Source organism: Scyliorhinus torazame, chromosome 7 (genome assembly GCF_047496885.1).
Source record: "Scyliorhinus torazame isolate Kashiwa2021f chromosome 7, sScyTor2.1, whole genome shotgun sequence".
NCBI classification, from domain to species: Eukaryota; Metazoa; Chordata; class Chondrichthyes; order Carcharhiniformes; family Scyliorhinidae; genus Scyliorhinus; species Scyliorhinus torazame.
In genome coordinates this window covers 111,224,186-111,234,296 of record NC_092713.1, presented here as the reverse complement: position 1 = coordinate 111,234,296, position 10,111 = coordinate 111,224,186, and positions in this window count along the sequence as shown.

The window sequence follows — 10,111 nt, the reverse complement described above, 5'->3', positions numbered from 1 at the left end:
CACTCAATTTTAACTTCTCTCCTTGAGGAATTAAAAAAGCAAATAATTAGCCAGCTTGTGAGCCTGCAAACATATTTCTGGTATTGCCTACCTTTCTATATAACCTCTAATCTTCACTCCCAGCTGCAAATCAAAGCCTGCACCCCACAGTTTCTTGTTTAAAATCTGACAATCCATGTGACGTTCTCCCTGTACTTCACCATGTGGGAAACTGTCCCTCTGACTTCTTTCCAGTTCATTGTTTCACCACTAAACCTGTCAGTAAAACCAACTGCCTCTAATCATACTGCCACCATCACCCCCACACCACCAACTCCCACAGCCACTTTGTCACCTGTCATTCTCAAAATCTATAATGTTTGAAACAGACTGAGAGCTACAACATTTCATAAATGGGCTTGTCTAGTTTTAATAAGTATCTTCAGTGTTAAGCCCACTAACAATTGAAAAAAATCTGAAACCATAACAACAGACATTCTCAGGAACTTCAGGATAGTATTAGAGGGCAGCACGGTGGACCAGTGGTTAGTATTGCTGTCTCACGGCGCTGAGGTCCCAGGTTTGATCCTGACCCTGGGTCACTGTCCATGTGGAGTTTGCACATTCTCTCTGTGTTTGCATGGGTTTCATCTCCACAACCCAAAGATGTGCAGGCTAGGTGGATTGACCACGCTAAATTGCCCCTTAATTGAAAAAAATGATTTGGGTACTCTAAAATTTAAAAACAAAGGATAGTATTATATCAAAAGAAGAGGCTTACAATGTTGCACACAATAATAGCAAGTCAAAGGATTGGAAGTGTTTTAGAAATGAACAAATGGACGCCAAAAAGTTGATAAAATGGGAAAAACATAAAATGAGAGTAAATGAGTACGATACATACAAAACAGATGGTAAGAACTCTTCTAAGTATATAAAAAGAAAGAGAGTAACTAAAGTAAATGTTGGTTCCTTAGAAATAGAAACAGGAGAAATTATCATGAAGGATTAGGAAATAGCAGAGGCATTGAACAAATATTTTGGCCAGAACGTTCCAACCATTCACGCCGGCGCGATCTTCCAATCTGGCCAACAGTGCACCTCCCCCGCGAGTGTCACTGTAAGGAGGCATGCAATCAACACAGGACCAGAAGATTCCACCACTGGCCATTGGCAGGTTTCATGGCGGATTGTGCGTATAGTGTCTATCTTCACAGCAGAAGACACAAGCTTCATATGGTGACCGTCTGGTTAAGAAGAGTGAAGTAATTAAGGAAATTAATATCAGCAGAGAAAAAATATTGGAGAAGCTTAAAGGACTAAAATCCGACAAATTCTTGGGATCTTATGGCCTACACCCTAGGATTCTAAAATAGATAATGGCCGAGATTGTGGATTTTCCAAAATTCCTTAGATTCAGGAACACATTGGATTGGAAGTTGGCAAATGATACCGTTTTTCAAGAAAGAAGAGAGAGAGAAAACAGTGACCTATAAGCCAATTAACGTAACATCAGTTGTTGGGGAAATATTGGACTTTATTATTAAGAAAATCTCAACAATGCACTTAGAAAAGCCTGGTATGATTAGAACAAACCAATATAGTTTTACTAAAGGGAAATCCTGTTTGACAAATGTATTAGATGTGACTACTAGGGTCGATTGAGTAACTGGTAGGGTAGATGAAGGGGAACCGATAGACATAGTAGACTTGGTTCCAAAAGGCATTCAGTAAGGTCACACAAAAGGTTACTAGGTCAGATAAGAGCTCACTGAGTTGGGGCTAATATATTTGCATGGATGGAGGATTAATTAACAATTAGAAAGCAGAGTGTGGCATAAAAGGCTTTTTCATGCTGATAGGCAGTGAATATTGGAGTGCTACAAGGACCAGTACTGGGGCCTCAGTTATTTACAATCAATGTTAATGATTTAGATGAAGAGACAGAAGATAGTGTATCAAAGTTTGCTGATTACACCAAGCTAGGTGGAAAGGTAAGCTATGTGGAGCTCACAGACAGGCTGCAGAGAGATGTAGATAGGTCAAGTGAGTGGCCAGCAAGATGGCAGATGGAGTAACTAGGGAAATGTGAAGTTATTCACTTTGATTACAAGAATAGAAAATAATATTTTTAAAACAGTATGAAACCTGTAAATGTATATGTTCAGAGAACTTGGGTATATGCTCATACAAGAATGCAGAAAGTTTACATGCAGGTGCAACAAGCAATTAGGAAGGTGAGTGGCATGGTGGCCTGTATTGCAAAGGGATAAGAATACAGAAGTAAAGAAGTCTTGCAGCAATTATACAGGATTTTGGTGAGACCGCATCTGGAATACTGTGTGGAATTATGGTCTCCACATTTAAGAAAGCATACTTACATTGGAGGTGGTACAATAAAAATTCACTAAATTGGTCACTGGAATGAGGGGGTTGTCTTATGATGAGAAGCTGGGTAAATTGGGGTTATATTCTCTGGACTTTAATAGAATGAGAGACTTCACTGACTCCTACAACATTCTGATTGGATTTTATAGGGCAGATGCTGAGAGATTGTTTCCGCTGGTCAGGGAGTCAAACGCATGAGCGGGGACACAGTCTTTGAATAAGGGTCCAATCATTAGGACTGAGATGAGGAGAAATTACTTCACTCAAAGGGCTATGTACCTTTGGAATTCTCAACCCCAGAGGATTGTGGATGTACCACCATTGAATACATTTAAGGCTGGGATAGACAGACTTTTGGTCTCCAAGAATTAAGGGACTTGGGAGCAGTTGCAAAAATGGAGTTGAAGCCCAGGATCAGCCACAATTATATTGAATGGTGGAGCAGGCTTGATGGATCAAATGGTCTACTCCTGCTCACATTTCCGTTCTCGGGAGAATGAATTGGCTTCTTTGGTGGAGGAATGGTGCATGCTATTTAGAGAAGGGAATGGAGTCTTAAGATACATTCGGCCCATCATGCCTGTCCCAGCTCTTTGAGAGAGCTGTCTGATTTAGATTCACACTCCAGCTTTTTTCCCCATAATCCTGCAAATTATTCCTTTTTGCTTACATGTCTTGTGTCAGTTCCTAAGGAATCTGCTTTAATCACCCGTTCAGATAGAGCATTCAGGAGCTTAAAACCCTTCAGCGTGCAAATGTTTCTCCTCGGTTCCTCTCTGGTTCTTTTGACATCTATTTTATATTAATTTTATGATCTCTTATTATCAACCTGCTTGCCAGAGGAAATTATTTCTCTCTACTTGCACACTCAAAATCCTTCGTAATTTTTAATATCTATTAGGCCTCCCCTTAACCTTCTCTGCTCTAAAATGCTAGTATTTCTCATCTCTCCATATAAGTGAAATCCCTGACCCTCATTATCAAAACGATAACATCCTCTATAGCCTGTACAAGACCTTGACAATCTTCCTGAAGTGTTGTTCATTGAATTTCACACATTATCCCAGCTGAGGCATAACGAATATTTGTAACAGTTTAAGCATGACTTCCTTGTATTTATATTCAATGATCATAGTTACAAAGCATTCTTTTAAAAATGTATATTTTTATTAAAGATTTTCCAATTTTCCAATAACCTTTACAACAAAATTCATATTACCACAGCAGATAGTATACCAAAACTAACATAATAAAACCCCCAACCAATCATGCCCACCCCATCCACCAAGATTTAAAAAACAAACAAAATAAACTATTGCAGTATGCAGTTATCGATGTGACTTCCAACCAGCTGGTGGCGTCAGATCTTGGTCACGTAATGTGGCAGACTTACCAGTTGGTATTAAGGCATACACAAGGACAGTTGCACATCAGGTAGTTCCAGAGCAACCTAGTCTGTATGGTATTCTGTACGTTATCCCTCCACATGTTAACTAATAAAGCATCATTCTAAGTAAGTCATCAGCAGTTCTGTGAGCATCATTGCAACAGCGAGACAACAGAACATGACATGGTACCAGGTGTGTTGAACATTTAAGGAACAGCAGAAAAGACAAAAGGAAAACTGACCGAAGAACGAAACAGAAAAAGGAAGATTCTTCAACCGTCCTGGTAAACTATGACTCAACGCAATAAATGATGGTGAAGCTCGAGATGGGGATTTTAAAGGCACCCCACCAGCTTCAGGTGTCAGGTAAAGTAGACGAAAACTGGTACATTTTCAAACAGCAGTTTAAGCTCTATGTTTCAGCCCTTGGCCTGCAGGATCAGCCTGTCGGGAGGTGCATTGCGTTGCTGTCCATGGTGGCAGGTCCACAAGCTATTGAAATCTGCAATTCATTTGCTTTCAATAGTGAAGAGGAAAGCAAGAGATACGATCAAGTGATAGAGTACTTCGATTGGCATTGCTCTCCCAAAATAAATTAGACATTTGAAAGATATATTTTTCATATGTGTACCCAGAAACCAGACAAATCTTTTGACAGTTTTGTCACTGACTTGAGGCTGAAGGCCTCAATTTCGGTAATCTAAAATATTCAATGAGCCGCGAACAAATAGTATTTGGCAAATGAAATGACAAGCCTCACAAGAGATTGCTGCGGGAAGAAGATTTGATATTGGAAAAAGCAATTAAGATTTGTCATGCAAGTGAGCTGCACAATCAGTACACTCAGCTCGAAATATTTTGGCGCCAATATAGAAGAAGACGCCAGTGCCATCAGCACTGTGACGTAGTTCAATAAGAAATGTGGTCTCAGTGCGGGCAGCCATTTTAAGCGGCCGCCCGGGTCCGCCATCTTACACCTGAAATGTGACAACTAACATGGCCCATGGCAATGTCCAGCATATGGAAAAGTATACACCAGGTGTGGCTGAACGAATCACTTTGCAAAACAATTATATTCACGTCCTTCAATGGACCAAATCAGAGCAGTTAATGCAGTGAAGGAGATGCCTCTACAAGAGCAGTTCTTTACTGATCTAATTTCAGAAAAGGGCCAGAGCAGTCCAACCGAAACGAGTGAAGAAATTCTTCTGAATAGTCATCAGCGGCTTTATGGGCCAGATACGAGTGGCCAGACGGTTACTGCGACTCGCAACGAGACATGCTGGTACACTCACTCGATGACAAGCAAGCGAAAGTCTAGGCGAAAGATGACAAATTTGGTGAGGCGCTGGAAGAGTCGAAGGGAATTCCAGGCTTCTGGTTAACAGTCTCCAAGGAGGTGTGTATACTCAGTGGTATGATATAGGAGCATGATGAGCCCATATTAAAGTATCTACAAGATATGTACATTAAATGTTCAGAGCGCACACAGCCAATGAGCTTCACTCTGGAGTTTACGTTTGAGCAAAATGAGTATTTTACAAACGAGATAATTACGAAAGCGTACCAGCTAGAATCGTGACCTAACGAGTGGAAATTTTAATTCTGTGATGAACCAGAAATCACGGGATGCACCGGGTGCCAGATCGACTAGAAGAAAAGAAAAAATGTCACATTGAAAACCATTAAAATGAAGCCAAAGCATAATGGTCGGAGTACTCACAAAATGGTCACGAAAATTGTACCAAATGACTCATTCTTTAATTTCTTCAGTCCTCCAGAAGCTCCGCAGCATGGAATGTTCAATAAAAGGTCTGCAGCAAGACTCGCTGCTGACTTTGAAATTGGTCGAATTCTGTGTGAACACATAATTCCATGTGCAATGTCGTATTTTACAGGAGAAATCTTTGCTGATGATACTGACTCCAAGAATGAGTACCTTGATGAATCCTACAAACACTATAAAGACAATGAAATTAAGCAAAGGTTTGGATGATGAGCCAGAGCTGGACGAATATGAAATGCTAGTAAAGCTGTTTCGCGGGAGAGATGGCAAACTCAGAGAGGGAGCCTGTGTAGCAGCTCGTCAGTGGTTTGGCAGGAATGAAGAGGTGATCACAAAGGATGCCCAGCTTGTGCCGGAGGAATGTGAATGCTCTGAGATGGCACACGTAGAAATGGACAGCAAGATTGCAGCAGCAGACACCTCAGATGAAACTGATGTAGCTCCGAACCAACTGAAAACAGAAAACATTGTACCAATTCTGGAGAAAATAGTTCCAGAAGCATATGGGGACCCATTGAAGCCTCATGAAGAAGTTCCAGTAGTGGATTCCCCGAAACGTGAGGCCATTCCACCGCAGGAGGTGTTCGAAGAGCAAATGACGGCATCCGTATGCAGCTCCACAGCGACAGTTGATACTAACTTTGGATGCAGTTCCACAGCATTGGATAACATGTACATGGCAGAGCAGCACGTTAGCATTGTGGATAGCACAATTGCTTCACAGCGCCAGAGTCCCAGGTTCGATTCCGGCTTGGGTCTCTGTCTGTGCGGAGTCGGCACATCCTCCCCGTGTGTGCGTGGGTTTCCTCCGGGTGCTCCGGTTTCCTCCCACAGTCCAAAGATGTGCAGGTTAGGTGGATTGGCCATGGTAAATTGCCCTTAGTGTCCAAAATTGCCCTTAGTGTTGGGTGGGGTTTACTGGGTTATGGGGATAGGGTGGAGGTGTTGACCTTGGGAAGGGCGCTCTTTCCAAGAGCTGGTGCAGACTCGGTGGGCCGAATGGCCTCCTTCTGCACTGTAAATTCTATACTATCACACAATGAGGATGAGTTCCCACCTGAGCTATCTGCAAAACATGAGGTGTGTATAATGATCTCGAGTGACATGGAGCCATCACCTGGGGCTCAAGCACACGATGAAAGGACAGCTCCAGTGCTGAGGATGCTAATCCTACCCAGATACCAGAATGTGAGGCAGTCCAGACACCAGAGGGTAATCCATCCCAGATACCAGAGGGTGAGGCTTTGCAGCTGGTCGTTGAAGATGCTGACTTAACTACCCCGCACAGTCCCTCAGAAGCATGACGACACGAGACGTCTCCACAGATGACCCACAACACACTGATTCCATGGCACAGGTCAGAGACAAGATGGGTGCTACCAGAGTCAAACAAAAGACAAAAAGCACTCAAAAGACAGCTCGCAGGGTTCGGAGCCCGGCCCTGGGTCACTGTCCGTGTGGAGTTTGCACATTCTCCCCATGTCTGCAACCCAACATGTCTGCCCACAACCCAAAGATGTGCAGTGTAGGTGGATTGGCCATGCTAAATTGCCCCTTAATTGGAAAAGAAAATAATTGGGTACTCTTAATTTATTTTTAAAAAGACAGCTCGCAGAAAAGATGAGAGGAGCGGTCGTAAATTGGCACTATAAACAGAAAAGTGGAAGAGAAGGAAGTAAGAAGAGAAGGGTATACTGTGAGACCCACCGATGACCCCAAGAAAGAAAACATCGGCAATGTGGCCGACAGGCCGGAGACCACACAGCAGAGCAGCAGCAGAGAGCATCGTGAGAGCACACAGCAACGCAGCAGTGAAAAGCATCGAGTAAAGAAACGGAAGAAGCTAAAAACATCAGGATGGCCAACGAAGAATACCAGGTTTCAAAGTGCATCGACTGAAAATGCTAAAACACACATCACTGGCACGGAAACCAGTCTTCCAGAAAGCTGACAAGACTTCAGACGATCAGCGGGCAATCCTGTCGGAGGTGCACAATGAGCTGTGCACAAAGGACCCTTGTAACAGGACCCTTGTAACAGACATACCATGTAAATTAAAGCACAGTTAAATCAAAATATCATTCAGATTAAAGCTCAGTTAAAATCCGCACAGACACATGCCACATGTGTTGAAAGATAATGTAAACAATGTTTCTGTATATGACAAAGGATGATTCTGTATATAAATGTCGGCATCACCAAAGGAAGGGGGATGTGGTGAATAAGATTGTATGCAGTTAGCAATGCAACCTCCAACCAGCTGATGGAATCAGACCTTGGTCAAGTAATGTGGCAGACTTACCAGTTGGTAGTAAGGTGTACACAAGGACAGTCGCAATTGGATAGTACCAGAGCAACTTAATCTGCCTGGTATTCTATTCTGCATGTTACCCTTCCACGTGTCAACTAATAAATCATCATTCTAAGTCATCAGCAGTTCTGTGAGCATCATTGCAACAACAAGACCACAGAACATGACACGTGGTGCCTCAGGAAAGGTTGGGAAGGTCACCCATACAAAGTTCCTGATCTGGAGGAACCTGAAGGAGTCGGCCTACCCCAGCCCAAACATCACGGCCAAATCCTCCAAGCTGGCAAACCGTCCCTCTATAAACAAATCCCCAAATCTTCCAGCACCTTCCCTTCCCACATCCCGAACATAGCATCCAATGTTCAAATAAATGAATGGCACGATAGGGGCTTCGCCAAGGCTTCAATCTTAATATACTGCCTGAATTGTCTCCATATCCTTAAAGGTGAAACAACCACCGGGTTCAAGGAGTACCTGGCCAAAGAAAAGAGAACCAAGTCCATCACCGATGCCCCAGACTAGACCTCTGACACAACCTCATCTCTCTCTGTCTCCATACGGAATCTGGGTCACTGCACCACCCCAGCACCTTCTCAATGTTGGCCGCCCAATAATAATAAAGAAAATTAGGCATTCTAGGCTTTCCATATGCTTTCTTAATAACCATATCAACTTGCTCTGCCACCTTCAAAGATTATTGAATGCTCTTGCATTCCCCTCAATATAGTAACATTTACATTATTCCTTATCTGTGTTCCTTTCAAAGTGCATCATGCCACATTTATCCAAATTACACAGCCTTTGCCATATATCTATGCTCCTTCTTGTCAGCAAAGACCCCCCCCACCACCACCAAACACCAGCATCAGCCCCCCACCCTTCTGTCCCCACCAATCGCCAATACTAGCGCGCCTCCAGATGAGCAACGCCCCGCTATGGTGTTGCCAAATACCCCCATTCAGGCCCCGCCCGCTTCAGACCGCCTCAGGCCCTGCTCCTTGACAGTGCCAACCTGACACCCTGGCAGTGCCAGGATACTGCCCTGCCATGTTGCTGACCATCCTGAGGCTACAATTGCCTCTGAGCCCCCCCCCCCCCCCCGACATGGTCATCATGTCTGGTCCTCGCTTGTGGAATGATTAGAGCTGGCTTCACGTTGTGTCGGCGGGTGGGAGAATTGCAGGAACTGGAAGAATCTAGCTTAAAACAGATCCCGTATATTTAAATGAAAATTTAAATACGCTAATCTGGTTCATGACCAGTGCAGGTGTGAACTAGATCATGCCAGCTGGAGTGGGCCGGGAGCAGTGAAAACTGCTTGGCGCCCGACACAATTCCTGTTTCGGGTCTCTCCTGAATTCTCCCGACAGTGGGATTTGCGTTATGCGCAATGTGGCTGGTGATTTGCCCCCAGTGTTTAGCACATTGCCAAATTTTGTAGCATTCAGAAATTCAAAATTCTACTCCCTATCCCTATATAATTTATATATAACAAGAAAAGCAATGGTTTTAAACCACTCCAAGGGGACCCCACTACATACATTTCTCCATTCAGAAAAACATCCACTCACCATGGTTCTCTGACTTCTATCCCTTAGCACTTATGTATCCAAGCTACCACAGTCCCCATTTTCTGAATATGTCTGTTATGTAGTCATTTATAACATTCTTTTTCAAAATCTATGTATAACATCAGCTGTGCTACCTTCATCAACCCTCTCTGTTACTTCATCAAGGAGCCTCCCAAAGTTAGCCAGCCATGATTAGTCTTTAACAATTCCATTCTGGCTGCCTTTACTGACTCTGGCTTCTTAAAATGAGACTTAATTTTGTCTCTTACAATGGTCTTTAATTTCTAGTTTTATCCTTCTCTTCCTTTTTGAACAGGGCTGTAACATGGGCTGTAACATTTGCAAACCACCAGCCCTTTGGCACCACTTCCACATCCAAGGAGGATTGAAAGATTGTGCTCAGAGTTTCTGCTATGCGAACTCTTGCTTCTCTCAGCAATTCCATCCCAATTGAACTAGGGGACTTGTTAACTTTGAATGACGCCAACCTACTTAGCACCTCCTTTCTATGTAATGTTATTCTGTCCAATATCTCTTCTCCCCTCTCCTTTAATGCAGCATTAACTTCATCCTCTTCTTTTGTGATTTTGTTGCAAAGTACTCTTTGAGCCTTACTGTCAAGCCCTCTGTTTCTGCAAGGCAATTTCTTGGTTTTATTCCCAAATCTGCCCCACCATTCCTTTAACTAT